The following is a 15,372-nucleotide window of genomic DNA, read 5'->3' as shown; positions in this document are numbered from 1 at the left end:
CAACTGCATGGGCACTTTCTAACTGAGGTATGACCAGTCTTGGGGAGAAAAAAAAAATGGCAGGTACATTTTGCTTTGACAAGATTACGAATTTATTTTCAGGAATCTCGACACTTCTATCAAAAAAAAAAAAAAATGTTTTAAAGAATACCGTTTTGATTTACAGATTACAAATAGTGGATTGGCCAGAAAGGTCCTTCAATTTTTTATTTAAAAAAAAAAAAAAAAAGACACATTTTTCATTTTTACCAATAACTTTATTGAAGAATGTAGTCACTGTTTTATTCCACTACCTTCTGACATTTTTTTAGGCAACTTTTTAATTCCAACTTAGCAAAACTTTTTATGTTTTTGAGCAAAGAACTGTTCAGGTGCCTTTTACAGTCTTCCAGGAAATTGCAATTTTTTCCATTAAGATAATTTTTTAAAGATCAAACTAAATGTAAATCTGAAGGCTTACTGTCTAGAGAATACGGAAGATGAATCAACTTGCCAGCCAAGCTGAGACAGTTTTTGCCTGGTCATCAAACATTCAGTCTTGTGTTATCCTGATGGAAGACTATGCGTTTTCTATTGACTAATTACAGACACTTTTCATCAAGTTTTAGCTGGTTTAAGTGGGAGCATCACCCAGTGAGAAATTTCCAGTATGAAACTTTGCAAACCACTTGCAAGATTTTCAATCAGTCACAGCACTATCTCCATACACTGCACAAATCTTTGTGTTTCAGTAGCATTTTTACCTTCCTTGATATAAATAGGCACAATATGCAGAAAATGTTTTTCTTCTTCCATCTTCAGTATTAATATAGCTACACAAAAATTCACCCATTTTTATAACATTTTTTGAAGTGCATGCTGATATGCCAGCTGTCATGATACAATGTAACAAAACTGTTTCAAATAAAGATAAGTACTAGTAGAGCCATCTTATGGGAAAAAATAAAATATATTTAGACTTAAAACATACTTATCTGATAAGACTATCCATTCATTTTCATTTCTATCATTCACAAGGGAATCTGAAAAATAAACAAAAATTAAGTTGTAAATCCTCAATATATTTAACTGACTGAAACATTAGAATACTCGAAGATATGAAGAGCAAATTCAGATTAGTTAATACATTTATCAAGATGCTGTTAAGTCAGAAGAAATCCACAAATGAAAAAAATGAAGGCTTAACGTAAAAACTCAAATATTGTTCCTCACCTTTCAAAATGAAACTCATACTGAACCTTTTTTACTTTTCTACACTGTATGACACCATATTGTATTTACCATGCCTAGGTTATTTATTAACTGGTCTTTCCTAAGGATTCCCCATCAAGTGCAAAAGCAATCCTTATGAAATGACTGACAGATTTCTCCCTCTCAAAGCCCTTTACATGCTTTCCACTTAACTGTTTTCAAATTATTTTTTAAAAGGAATTCTAAAACATGAAACAACAGTACAGCTACTCTTAATTGCAACCAAGTAAAAGCTTTTGTTCCATCACTGACCATGTGTATGTATTTATTACAGTGTTTACTATAATACTATAATAAATGTATTCCTCCCCACCTAGCCTCCCATGGGAGTTGTTCAAGAAACCATCTTTGTATCTGTACTGGTGAGCACACGGTAGGCATTCAAATGCTAAGGGTATGTATTTTTAAAAATGAAATAATTCATACTAGTTAACTACAGGGTAAGATATACTTAAAAACACTAGTTCACAACTGTACTGATCAGAAGCTTCTAAATTAAGACAAGCATGGTTTACGATCTGAGCAGATCTGGAAAACCTGAAACTCAGGAAATCATAAACTCTAGAGGAATCAACTCTACACCTGCATGGTAAGGGATTTTTCTTGCCATAAAACTACGGCTTCCTCTCTGCCACCACTATAACCATGATTTCAGAATAAGAAAACCAGTATCATAATGAAAACCAGGATAGTGGTTTAATAAGCTAATGTAGGTTTCATACTGGCTTTGCCACTTCAGCTTGGGCAAGTTACTTATTCCCTCACTTATAAAATAATTATGCCCACTTACAGTAACATCAAAAACAGGGATACTAAGGTATAAATTTAAATTTGTACAAGATTTTGTGTTGAAAATTAAAAATGCTGGTGAGAAACTGAACTAAACAAAGTCATGGGAAGACTCAGTATTGTCAGTTCTCTAAAATGATTTTATAGATTTAATGTAAAACCCAATCAAATTTGCAAGTGGTTTATTTGGGGAGTGTATGTGTGGGGTGGGGTGTGTGTAAAGAAATCAACAAGCTATTGCTAACATTTACTTGGGAAAAGAAGTTAGAATAGCCAAAACATTTTCAAAAAAGAAAAAGTTACAAGGCCTATGCCATCTGATTTCAAGACTTACTATAAATTTAATGTAATATTACTAATGGAAAAGAACAGTCTAAAAATAGACTCTTTAAATACACGGTTGATTGTGACAGAGGCGAAAAGATGCTTCAATGGAGAAAGAGTGCTTTTTCACAAATGGTGCTGGAGCAACGGGACATCTGTATACAAACAGTAACACCAAAAACCAAACCATACCTTGTACCATATACAGAAATTAACTCAAAAGTGATGGTAAGTCAAAATGTACCTCAAAGTCTAAAACTTCTGGATGAAAAAAAAAATCTTTGTGACCCTGGTTTAAAGAAGAGTTCTCAGATACTATCATACACCAAAAGCATGATACATAAATGAAAAAATATGACAATTTCACACAAATTAAAAGCTTCTGCTCTCCTTTCAGAGGATGAAAAGGAAAAGACGCTAGAGAAAATAAATCACATCTGACAAAGGATACCTGACCAGAATGTATAAAAACTCTGAAAACTTGAACAACCCAATTTTAAAAAATGGGAAAAAGACTCAAATTTGTATCACAAATAAAACTAATGTTCCTTCTTTAACCATCCTAATACTGCAAGAGGTAATCACCACATTATATACACACACACACACACACACATGTGTACCTTTCCAGTCAATAGATAATTTTTTTTTTTATAACAATTCTTAAATGCTGGTGTAGTTATCAAGACTGTTCCAGAGCAAGGGTCCTAATAAATCTTGAATTTGTGTTTTAAGTGTATGATTGGAATTTGATTTTTTACTATGTGGAACCATGAAGTGGAATTTTAGGAAAAATCATTTAAATAAGGAGTTCAACTACACAATCAATATGGAATTTGTTAAAAACTTAATTTTTTGGGAAAAGTCAATAGGCCTCAAGACTAATAATGTAGTATGGGAAAATCTGACATAGAAAAACAATAACCTACCTTTAGTAGACTGGGTTTAAGAGTCAGCAGCATTCAAGTGACAGCACAGTAAAGATTCAATGCAAATATTTAGATGTCTACAATATATCATACTGCCAGGAAAAATTAAACATAAAACTAAGTATTATGCAATTCTTCCCCCTTTGGGAAAAAGACCTTTAAAAATCACTAGCAAGATATATTAGAAATACATGTGCATGTATTATTAGGTACACATAGCCAGTATGTATATACTGACCTCCAAACCTGTATGCTTTGGGAAGGGGAAGCGGGGGAAGTGATAAATCCTGACAAACAAGGAAAGGAATCTTGGACAGTTTCCTGGATATCTGGTGGATAAACTCTCCAACCACTGAATTTAGGAGAAAAACTAAGGATGTCAACAATTAATAGGAAAAAAACTGAGATGACAATAATTCAAACAAAGTAAAAAGAATAATTCATGTAAGAATATGAAGAAGAGATGACAAATGGGTGTGCATGCAGCAGATTACCGTTCCTCTGTCTGGTTAAGAGACCACCTGCATGATAATTCTCCACAGAAGTGAATTCATGAGATCTGAATTGAGTCCCATCAATCTATTTTGAACAAGTACCTGATGTAACGCTACTGAATACACTAAAATGTGAGAATCATTGATTTGGATACAGCTTATTAAAAGAATATGGCAACAAATGGTTATTAAAGGGTTTTAAGAAATTAGATTTCTGATGTATAGCAAAATGGAAGATGAAGCTGTAGGGCATGATGGGTACCTGGGAAAACTTTTTTCCACTGGATTTTAAAGTAACATGTTTCAGAAATAGGAGCACATAACTAGATGAAAAAAAGAAGTATCTGGTAGAAACTTTATAATAGATGGTTTCTAATATCTCATTGATTCAACGTCCGTTCCCTCAACATCTTCAACATGAAGGGGGACACAGCCAGGTAGCTGATAAGGAAAAAAAGATGCCTAAGAGTTCAGAGATTAAAAAGCAACTTAAAAAAAAGAGCATCTTTTATATTTTACAAACAGGTCAAGAGAGAAAAATAGCTCTGATTTGAAACAAGCCAGGTCAGTATGGTCAAAGAAAACTTTACATGTGGGCTCAGTTCTGCCATTGCAAAGGACCTGAACAGAAGACTCCCTTAGCAGCAATATGAAGGGATTCAGGTTTACACTGAAAGCATCTTCTGCTGACATGTTCTATTACATGTCTATTAACACCTAATTTGAAGTTCATTTCATAGAATAAAAATGTTACTGCTAGTTAGTCACTAATTCATATCTGACTCTTGTGACCTCATGGACTGCAGCCCACCAGGCTTCTCTGTCCATGGAATTTCTCAGCCAAGACTACTGGAGTGGGTTGCCATTGCCTTTTCCAGGGGATCTTCCTGACCCAGGGATCAAACCTGTGTTGGCAAGTGGATTCTTTACCACTGAGCTACCTGGATAAAGAATAAGTGACAGATAATTCTATTTACATAAATGTTATTTACTATTTTAACTAACAAGAGATTAACATCATTTTACAGCAACCTTTTCCCCCAAAGATTTTCAATATTCACAAGGTAGCCCATTTCAGTTAATCACCATTTGCTCTTTCACCTGTCCCTACTGTAAACAGAATAAATGTGGCTGAATGCAGTTCTTACATATTTCTAGAGGAAAGGTCTACTAGAAATGAACACAGATAAAACCTCCTTCACAGGCAATACAATGATTCACTCAACAAACTGAAACACGTTTGACATGGAAAGCCTAACAGGCAAGTCACCAATGTTGGCAAGTTTATACTTTAGCAATTACTTCTGGCAACAAAGTTTTTTTGCCTTGTTGGCAACCCTTTCATGATAAGCCAAACGAAGCTTTCTGACAAATGACTTCATGTGAAGACATGACATGCCATCCCCTCTCCCCCAATCTAGGTATTTGGACAGCTTTCAAAATGACTTTCAGAAGAGATGCTTTCAGGCTTGTCTACTCTAAATCCATTCTTTTCCCTAAATGGAAATCTGACAAAACAGGAAGTACTTGGCAGCATAGAGACGCAAGTCTTGCGGCTTCAGTTTTTACTGGTAAGAGACTAAGTTCTTCGTGACTGTGTAATAAAATGCAGAACTACAAATTTGAGAAGAAAACAACGAAACCTTGCCTTGGTTACCAAGCTTCCCTTGGCATTTCAAAGGTCTTAAAAAGACAGTATCACATGATACATAGAGAAATAAGAAACAGGAAGATGGTTTTCCTTTTATGTTACTTCATTTAAGAATCCCCCTCCTCACCCTGTCTGACCAAAAACTAAGCCACCAAAATTATACAAACACTAAAAGGAGTTTTATGACTGGATCTAAAGACTGAGAAACACAAAGACTCATCCTAATTAGAAATAAATATACACCCTTAAATGGGCTGTTAGGATTAGCAGAACCAGTAACACACTATCAAACATACCATAAGTAAAAAAGAATCCTCCCCCGTGATTTCAAGTTGCCACCCTCTACACCCAATTTCACTGCTGCTGATAACAACTAGAAGCATCTTCAGGTAACAGTTACATTGTACCTTCACTTTTAAGCTATCACACTTAAGGGTAGAGCAATATATCAAAGTGCCTTGTAAATGTTAAAACCTACCAAATCAACTAACCACTGTTAGTCAAGTCCATTTTCCTACTCCTCAAAAGCAGGTTCACATCTGTAAGTTATAAAATTAATTTGTTGGTCACAACAGATTTTTTTAAACAGTGAACTACAGGAGGAAAAAAATATAGTGTGCACTGTACTTTCATTTGTTATGTATATGAGAAGTACACGCAAATACACAGAACAGAAACATCGCCACAATGAAATTAATCAGTGACCTTGCTCAGCTATAATTCCAAGTTATCTGTTTTGTCAGAACACTTGTTAAATATAAGACAGTGAGACTGGGTAAGGACATTAAAGCTTCTGTCAATCTGAACCCATTCAGCAGGAATAGCAGCAAATTCCGAAAGTGCTAAAATTATCAAGTCAATGTCTGATACTTCTGATTTTCAGGGGTTGTTAAGTATCAGTTAACCTTTTAGGGATATAAATATTATCTCACCCAGCTCCTATTTTCAGCCTACTCCTCCTTTCACGTCTAGAGGCATTATGGTATTATGATAAGAAAAATGTACTTGGAGAGAGAGATTATGGGTTCAATAACTGATTGAGACAGGTCGTTTGTATATTGGTATTGGCAGCAGATGTACCCTTCAATCCTGGCCAAACTTTTCACAAATTTGAACCACTGAAGACGAGGAAGATTGGTGGGCAGGCAGATCTGTGAAAATTCGGTTGTCAGAAAAACAATCCCTCTGGTGGTTAATTAGACATACTAGCCTTTATAAGGCAATAGGAAATCATTCTAACAAAAATCCTTGACCTGTGGATAGTCCCCAGGGTCATCTAGCCCACTATACATTCTGGAATCTGACCCAATTCCTAAACCTCAAGTGATCTCATTTTAAGTAACTCATCAGGCAGGTTGTTCCTAGTGCACAAAAACTGACAAAGCACATTTTTACTGGCATGCGTTCTCCATTAACTATCACCTTTTAGCTTGCTATATTTTTTATAAACTGTTACTCCACAAATGAGTGCCTTCTAAGTGCCAAGGTCTGTGACAGGTTCTAAACCTACAAAGGTGAATAAGGTACAATTCTAAGATATCATAACTTAGTGAAGGACATTTAAGTAGACAAAAAGGTAATAAAGCAATATAGAAAGTGACATAAACTATGCAAAAGGAAATACATGAAATTCATATGGACAGATTACCTATAGCTGCAGAAATATCAAGAAAGCACCATTTAAAAAGGCAGCTTTTGAATATCTGACAATAGGGCAACAATCTAGCTGGTGAGGAAAGTATGAATAAAAACAAAGAACTCCGAAAATACAGAGCTTATGCAGGGTAGCCACGATAGTTTTAGTGTGACTGTAGCAAGTAATACCTGAAGGGAGGAAGTATGAAGCAAGTTTTGAGAGAGGTTGATAACCACCTTCAGGAAGGGGAGACAAAAGAGTCTAGATGCTTTATTTCTGTATATAAATATAAAAGTCTCTTGGAATGACAAACATTATGTAACAGGACACACACACTAACACCACCACCTAATATCTAGCATCATTATAAGTACTTTACATCTATTAACTCATTTAATACTAATCCTAACCAAGTTGGCTCTATTACTATCCCTATCTTATAGCTGAGGCAGAGGTTAAGAAATCTACCCTAAACCACCCATCCCCACAAAAAGCCTGGCCACATCTACATATTCTAAAGCTCAAGTATCTTCTTTGTTATTCCTGAATAATTTTTAAAACTGTAATTCTAGTGGAGATATTGGGGAGACCTAAATCTTCCAAGTAACTCAAGTGACTTAGTCTTTGAAATATACAAGATAAATATTTTAATTTTTTTTCAAAAATGAAAACTATGATAACTAGAATTACCAATTTTCAAGGTACTCATTTTGAAATGCATAGAAATATCGAATCACTATGTTGTGTACCAGAAACTAACACACAGCAGTTTGTCAATTATACTTCAAAAACAAAGAAAGAAAAATATCAGATTTGTGGTCACCAGAGGTGGGGAGTATGAGGAGGGGGAATTAGATAAGGGTAGTCAAGAGGCACAAACTGCCAGTTATGAGGACTTGAGATATAATGTCGGAGAAGGCAATGGCCCCCCACTCCAGTACTCTTGCCTGGAAAATCCCATGGACGGAGGAGCCTAGCGGGCTGCAGGCCATGGGGTCGCTAAGAGTCGGACACGACTAAGCGACTTCACTTTCACGCATTGGAGAAGGAAATGGCAACCCACTCCAGTGTTCTTGCCTGGAGAATCCCAGGGACGGGGGAGCCTGGTGGGCTGCCGTCTATGGGGTCGCACAGAGTCGGACACGACTGACATGACTTAGCAGCAGCAGCAGAGATATAATGTACATGTTACCTTTCTTGAACTTAGTTCAAGAATCATCCGTTTTTCCTCCGTTTATTTTACTTAATAATACACTTCAACTTTGCTTTCCAAGTTGTACTTTAAAACTCAGAACTAAGAAAAGCCCTAATAAAAGTACCAAAATATCTAATGGAATAATGGAATTAAAAGTCAGAATACAGGGAACTCTCTGGAGGTCCAGTGGTTAGGACTCCTCACTTTCACTGGGTGGGGAGGTAAGATCCCACAAGCTGCACCACACGCCAGAAAGTCAGAAGACAGAAAACAACGCAAGGTCCAGCATACGCCTCATCCCCTAGGAGTCTCACAGGCACCTTCACAAAAGCAAGCACACACACTTACTGTTCAAGCTCTAACTAGCATGTTTAAAACCGATTTCACCTTCCTTGCCAACCAGTAGCCTCTTCTGACTTTCCAAGTTTATTAACAGCACAATCTATTTCCCACTTTTTAGAATCTTGGTTTTTTTCCTTCTTCTTTACTTCTGTCATCAACTGGAAACCAAACGCTATCCACTCTTTTTCTCACAATCTCGTGCTCACCTATTCTCTCTCTAGGCCCTGCTCATTCGAGTTTCACCTCATGCTGACACCCCCACACCGAGTATCTTAACGGTTTCTCTGCTTTCAATTCCTGGGTCACTTCTCTAGTCATACTGGATACTGTTTCCAAGTAATTTTCCAATAATACATTCTGTATCTACTCAAAAACCCTCAACAAAAATAATAAAATCAAAAGGGAAGTCTTTATGCAAAAGTATCTGCAGCAACTTACTACTAAATACATAATTAAATCAAAAGAATTAGGGGACAAAATATCAAAACTCATATATATAAATGGACAAAAGCCTTGAATACACTTGTCCACTGCTAAGAATCAGTAAGTGAAACTATGGATAAAGGTCCCATTTCATTAGCTAACAACAAAAATATTACAAAGAAAGAGTTCAACATATTTTGTATCTGTTGAATCAGCAAAAATGATTATAATTAAAGGCTACCCAATGCTGGTAGTTAAACTCACAGGAAAGGTGACAGTGTAAATTATAACTCTTTTTGGAAAACAACATGGCAACATTTCAAAGAGTCATAAAAATGTTCATATATTTTTATGCCATGATTTAAACCTTTTAAATCAATCCTAAAAGAACAATACAAAAGACAAAATACTCGATGTGCATAGATGATAATTATAGCACAATTTTTCTATCAGTAAGCAACAGAAAAATAAAGTTAGACATAAAACAGTTTGATGGAAAACTTTCAGACATTAAAATTATTGTGGAGGCTGTGCAGTCATATTGAATACCTATTACAATATTAAGTAATGAAGAAAAACAAAAATTTCTCTAAGTCTAAAAAAAGTATATGCGCACAGACTGGGAGAAGCAAATTAAAAAAATCTAATGTTAGGGTGGGATGAGAAGTAATTTTTAAATTCCATCTTGATTTGTAAAATCTGAAAATAAAACAAATAAAAAAATAATCACTTTCTGCTCACGTCCCAGCTCTCAAGGCCCTCTACAAGTTTCCAAACCCATACAACACAAGCACTATATATAATTTTGATGTGCAACTAATTCTAGAAACCTTGACAAGCTGGTTTCACACAATATTCCCAAGGTAATCTTTAATCAGCCATCCTCTCCAAAATGGTTTTCTCGATGTCCCGAACAGTTTTTCTTAAGTAACTGCATCCTTGTTCACAACCTTCATCCACTTAGAAAGACTTCCTTTCTTCTAATTCTACATATTACATATCATTAACCTTGAAAAGTCTTCAATGATGGCTAAAATTATTTTTTTCTTCTGTATTATAAAACTGATTTGTTACAAAAAACAATCAGATTTAACTGTATACTGAACTTTGACAAATCTATTTTTCTCATATGCCATGATTTAAATCAAAATAAGAAAACATCTACTAGAGCAAAAGACCATATAGTTTTATGAAGACTGCTTTGGCTGCAAATAAGCAAATTTAGTAACTTTTCAAAAAATAAGGAAACCATTAGAAAAGCAGCTACATGCAACACAGCAATTTGCTCTATTTTTCAATATACAGACATTCAGAGATAACTGTACAGTGGGACAAATTCTATCTATTTTAAAGAGACAGACATATAACAGTAACATGGCCAATCTTGATTACAAAAGAATATTTAAGTAAAATTGCATACCAGAAATTTATCAAGATAGCAGATCCAGGTCTTTTAAAAACTGGAACACCTTTCTTCATTTTTCCAGAGTGAGGCTCCCTCTAGAAGACAAAGACTTTTTTGAGTACACTATATGGCCTACACCCACAGTATAAATTGTTTTGCTTCATTTCTAAACACTTTTCCCGATGACACCTTTGTATGTCAAGTGTTTTACCATAGTTTAAAAAAAAAAATCACGAAAATATTCACTGTGTCATTAAAAATTCGGAAATGGGAACACCACCAATGGGTAAAAAAAAAAATTCATAGGGATGTTGTAATTTTGAGATTTCAGTCTAAAATATTACATGTGCGTGCTCAGTCACTTCAGTTGTGTCCAACTCTTTGCAACCCTATGGACTGTAGCCCACCAGACTCCTCTGTCCATGGGATTCTCCAGGCAATAATACTGGAGTGGGTTGCCATGCCCTCCTCCAGGGGATATTTCCGACCCAGGGATATCAAACCTGCAACTCCAGTGCTGCAGATGGATTCTTTACCACTGAGGCACTGGGGAAGCCCCTAAGATATGTCCATGAAGCTGATTTTACACCCCTGTTTGAATCCTTGACCAAATAAATAAAACATTCTGCGTTCAAAATAGTTTTTCTTCATAAAAACATTATTAAAAACTTGACAATTTTGATTCTGTAGAAACATTCTACCAATTTGGGCTCACTGAAATAGATTACAAAAACCAATTCTATCAAAATTAATTTTCTTTCATTTATTCCTGAGATGATTTATAAGTGTTCAGTTAATATTCACCTCTAGTTACCTTCCACTGAAGTATCATAAAATCTTAAAAAAAAAAAGAGACAAATGTCATGAATAACTATTCTTAATGGTTCTCTAAATCTTTATTACATGAGCAATTACCATTCAACTCAGTATTAAATCAGGTATCTGAAACATTAAAAAAATTTGAAAGTTAAGCCAGCACTGGTAAAATACAAATTTTCAGCAGAGAATTACTGTTAAAGAAAACGTAAGTCTGCTTATTTCACGTTTCCTATATAAAAGTACATAAAGATTCATAAGAAATAGTGATAGCATACATATACTGTATCAGGTAGGGTAATGTAACAGTGATTAAACGTGATGAGAGAGGCACACAGAAGGTCCTATGAGTGCAAAAGCACCTGGGAATGACCCCAGTTCAATTCCTGGATCTTGAAGATCTGCTGGAGAAGGGATAGGCTATTCACTCCAGTATTCCTGGGCTTCCCTGGGGGCTCAGCTGGTAAAGAATCTGCCTGCAATGAGGAAGAGACCAGGGTTCGATACCTGGGTTGGGAAGACCCCTGGAGAAGGGAATGGCTACCCACTCCAGTATTCTGGCCTGGAGAATTCCATGCCGTGGACTGTATAGTCCATGGGGTTGCAAAGAGTTGGACACAACTACGACTTTCACTTCACTTTCAGGAAGGCTACATGGGAACATAGTTAATCTCAACTAACTCTACTATAAAAATAGTTTGTTTTTAGTAACTCGAAACGTCACTTTTGTGTAACAAAATGTTTCACTGTACAAACGCCTAACTGTACTAGAGCAAAAAAATAAGTTAATTTTAAGAAAATACCCCTAAGGTCCAAAAAATTCTCAGTTATTTTACTATATGGGTGACACAAAAGACTGATAATTTTACCTGACTACACAGAGACCCAGGAGATAAAGCTCAAAAATAAAGCTAAATTATATAGAGAAAAGGGGAGCAGGAGAGGAAAGAGAGTAATAACAGGAAAAAGTACAAGAAAAAAAGTAAGAGCAAACGCTTTGATGGACAGTGGTATGATTTCTTTGCCCTTTTATTTCCACTTCTAGAAATTTATTCTAAAGAAATAATCGGGCATGTCAAAAAATACCTAGATGCATAGAAATTTTAGTCATAGCCTTCAGTTCTCAGAGAATATCTTTTGTAAAACACGCACAAGGATATTCAGACATATTACTGCTATTATAAAAATTAAAAGATCTGGTTACATAAAATATGGCACATTTATCCTACAGAACACTATGCAACCATGAACGCATATGTTCCCAGTATTTCTCACAAAGAAAAAAACTTGAATGACAAAATGAGCATGACCAGAATGACCTTTATTTTGTAAAACAAAACCAGAGAAAAAGAGACATCTCTCTGAATAATATATAAGTACGGTATAAACTGCAATAATCACCTTTTGGTGGTGGTGATACATTTCACTTTTTTCTCTTTTGTGTTTTTGGTAATTTCCAAATGCCCACTCACAGGTATTATTTGGATCAGATAATAAGTTTTAAGTCAGGCAGTGACATTACAGGTGATTACCCCCTGGGGAAGTTGAGTAGTACTACATAATCTATAAGTTCCTTTAAAAAAAAAAAAAAAAAAAAAAGGTTAACTTCCAAATTCTTACTGAAACATCTTTTCTATATGCTACATTTTTAACTATGGAGAAAAAAAATCATAAAAATTTCCATATTATTCCTTGATAAAAGTATTAAGTACTTAATTTTCTAGAAATGGGAACAGCATGAGTGGGTAAACAAATTCATGCATGTCCTAACTTTAAGACTTCCTTCTAAAGTATCACTGTCAGGAAGGGAATTACACAGATTCACTTGAACCCTTGACCAAAGACTTTTAAAACTACCACTCTTTGATTTTGTTATTTATGGCTCTCCTTATTGATGCATAAAAAACTTTCCAGGCACTCTCCCCAATTCCAAACATTTTTACAGTACTCACCTCAGGAATACTTGCAGATATCTGTCACTGAGCTGTTCTGTTTTCTTCAGACCAACTGCTAAAAAAGCCCAAATAAATCATTAAATCACTCGATCATTTTCTAGTCTGGAGCCCCACCAATATAACAATAGGGTTCAAAACAAGTATTATGAGAATCATTTCAAGCAGCTATTCAGATCAGTGTAATTAGGTGACTCAATAAAAATACTAATGAGCATTGCATTTTCTTAACAAATAATTCTGAAAAAACTGTTACGAGTGAAAAATTGATTCAGCTTTAGTAAAGATGTCCTCGAGTAAATTTAGTCAACGTGGATTACTATCGATACTTTACATTTTCTTAATTATTTCAATATTTAAAATAACTTGCCCAATAATACTCTATTCCTACCATTTCAAATGAGGGTTTTCTGAAACAGAACACAAGATCTTGTTCATGAAGCAAAATCAATGGCTCCCTAACAAAGTCCTATGGGGGAGGTCCTTTTATTTAAAGTGTTTTCAATCCCTGAAAATCCACTGCTCTTTCCTTTCGAAAAGCTCGTGAGCCCCGTGCACTGTGGCACAGCCATTTGTCTAAGGTCAGAACAGCAGAGTCGTGCTAACAAGGGAATTCGAATTCCTCAGCACCCAAACTCAGCGTTTCATTCTGTCTCTTCATTGCTTAACCGCCTGAGTAGCACGCGGAAACACCTTCCCACGCAGGATGGGGCTCAGAACCCTCCCCGTCCCATCTTAACTGATGAGGAACCTTCAGTTGGTGGCCCTTGGTCGCAGAACACGACAAGCTGCCGAAACCACTTCCAAAGGGAGGACGCACTGCTCTGAGATGAGCAGAATCCCGAAATCCCTCATCCTCCCGAGAGGAGCCCAAACGGTCAGCCCGGAGAAGGAGACGTGCACGTCCCCTCCGCCTCTTTCTCTGAGGCCGCGGGAGACGAAGCCTCGCCCCCTCTCAGCCCGTCCCCCATCCCCGCCCGCGAGCAGCTCCCCACCCCGGAGCAGGGAGATCTCTGCTATGGCCGCCGCCCGGCCCCCTCACTTCCGGTGCCGGTGCCGCTAGAGCTGCGCCATCCCCCAGTCCACCGGACAACCACCGCTTTCAACTGACCTTTCTGAGAGATCCAGACTCTTCCGACCTTCACTGGGTGCTGTCCTGGAGGAATCGCCGGGTGGCTGCCGCAGTTAAATGAATTCACGGGATAAAGATTCCGCTCTCCTCTCGCCAGAAACATAAAATGCGATACAGCTGCGGCCACCTCTGCCCAGACAAAATGGCGCCGAGAAGCTGGTTCAGCGCAGGCGCCTTGGAAAGACCCTGCCCCGCCCCCGTGCAAGTCCTGGCCGCAGCTCCGGGTTCGGTTTCCATGGGACACTCCACCGCCAATCCTCGTGCCGCACTGCTCTTCCTGACCCCTCAATTGACCAATCAGTGCTCAGTCGAGCACATCCGTAGTCGTCTTTACCAATCATTTTTCAGGACTTGCTTACTCACTACCTGATTCTCCAGTAACATTAGTCTTCGGAGACAGCCAATCACAAGTGGAAGATGTCCTACCTGCTGTTTTTCGCACCAATCCGTGAAGTTTCAGAGCTACATCCAATGAGGACGGCAGGTAGCGAACTCCAATCCGAAACTCTTCGGCGTCATGAGCAGCCAATAGGAGTTCGTGTAGAAGCGAGTCTGCTCAACAGCTTGTTATTTGGTGGATTGTGGCAGTAAATCGGGCGAGTGGGGAACCCGGCGCAGGAACTGCCGCCGCGGCCGGGAGTGGTGCTTCCCGGACGGGGGCCCACGGGGGTCAGCGGGGCGGAGGACTCGGGAGCTGACAGCGCGCACTTCACCCACAGTTGGTAGGTGGGGAGAAGGGAAGCGAGGGTACTGAGTGGACCAAGCGGCACTAGCAGCTGGCGCTGCTGCCCGGGGTCCCGGTGCAGTTGGAAGCTTAGGAGGTGGGGAGGGGGATGCTTGGCAAGCGGGGCGGTCAGCACCGGGGAAGGGGCAAGACGTGGAGCAGCGGCAGCAACTGCAAGAACAGCCTCCGCAGCAACCTCCTCGGCCGCTTCCCCAGGTTCCCCGGGAAAATGGCTGTGGGGCTGGTCGCGCCGCTAAGTTTGCTTCCGCGAGGCGAGGAGCGGACTGCTTAGGGGAGCCGGCCCCCAAC

At 37.8% G+C, this 15,372-nt stretch overlaps 1 protein-coding gene and 1 long non-coding RNA gene across 5 annotated transcripts in view; one reads left to right on the top strand and one right to left on the bottom strand.

Moving 5' to 3' along the window:
• Nucleotides 1–14,505, bottom strand: part of LOC133066172 (uncharacterized) — a 36,165-nt gene extending 21,660 nt beyond the window's left edge. For 2 of the 3 annotated variants that reach the window (XR_009695099.1, XR_009695098.1), the window contains exons 1-4: nt 14,319–14,505; nt 13,208–13,265; nt 10,455–10,534; nt 971–1,022 (exon numbers count right to left, since the gene is read on the bottom strand). This is a non-coding gene — a long non-coding RNA (uncharacterized LOC133066172). Of the gene's footprint in view, nt 1–235; nt 1,023–10,454; nt 10,535–13,207; nt 13,266–14,318 lie in introns of those variants that run through there. The other variant, XR_009695097.1, reaches the window with a different exon arrangement.
• A 399-nt stretch (nt 14,506–14,904) lies between these two features.
• The window catches only part of ARID4A (AT-rich interaction domain 4A), a 63,830-nt gene continuing 63,362 nt past the window's right edge, over nt 14,905–15,372 (top strand). For both annotated transcript variants that reach the window (XM_061156964.1, XM_061156962.1), the window contains exon 1: nt 14,905–15,061. The gene's annotated coding sequence lies outside the window, so the exon portion shown is untranslated. The remainder of the gene's footprint in view (nt 15,062–15,372) is intronic.

This window comes from Dama dama, chromosome 12 (assembly GCF_033118175.1).
Source record: "Dama dama isolate Ldn47 chromosome 12, ASM3311817v1, whole genome shotgun sequence".
In the NCBI taxonomy this organism is placed as follows: Eukaryota; Metazoa; Chordata; class Mammalia; order Artiodactyla; family Cervidae; genus Dama; species Dama dama.
The sequence above is the reverse complement of the archived record's forward strand: the minus strand, read 5'-3'. Positions and strand labels throughout refer to the sequence as shown.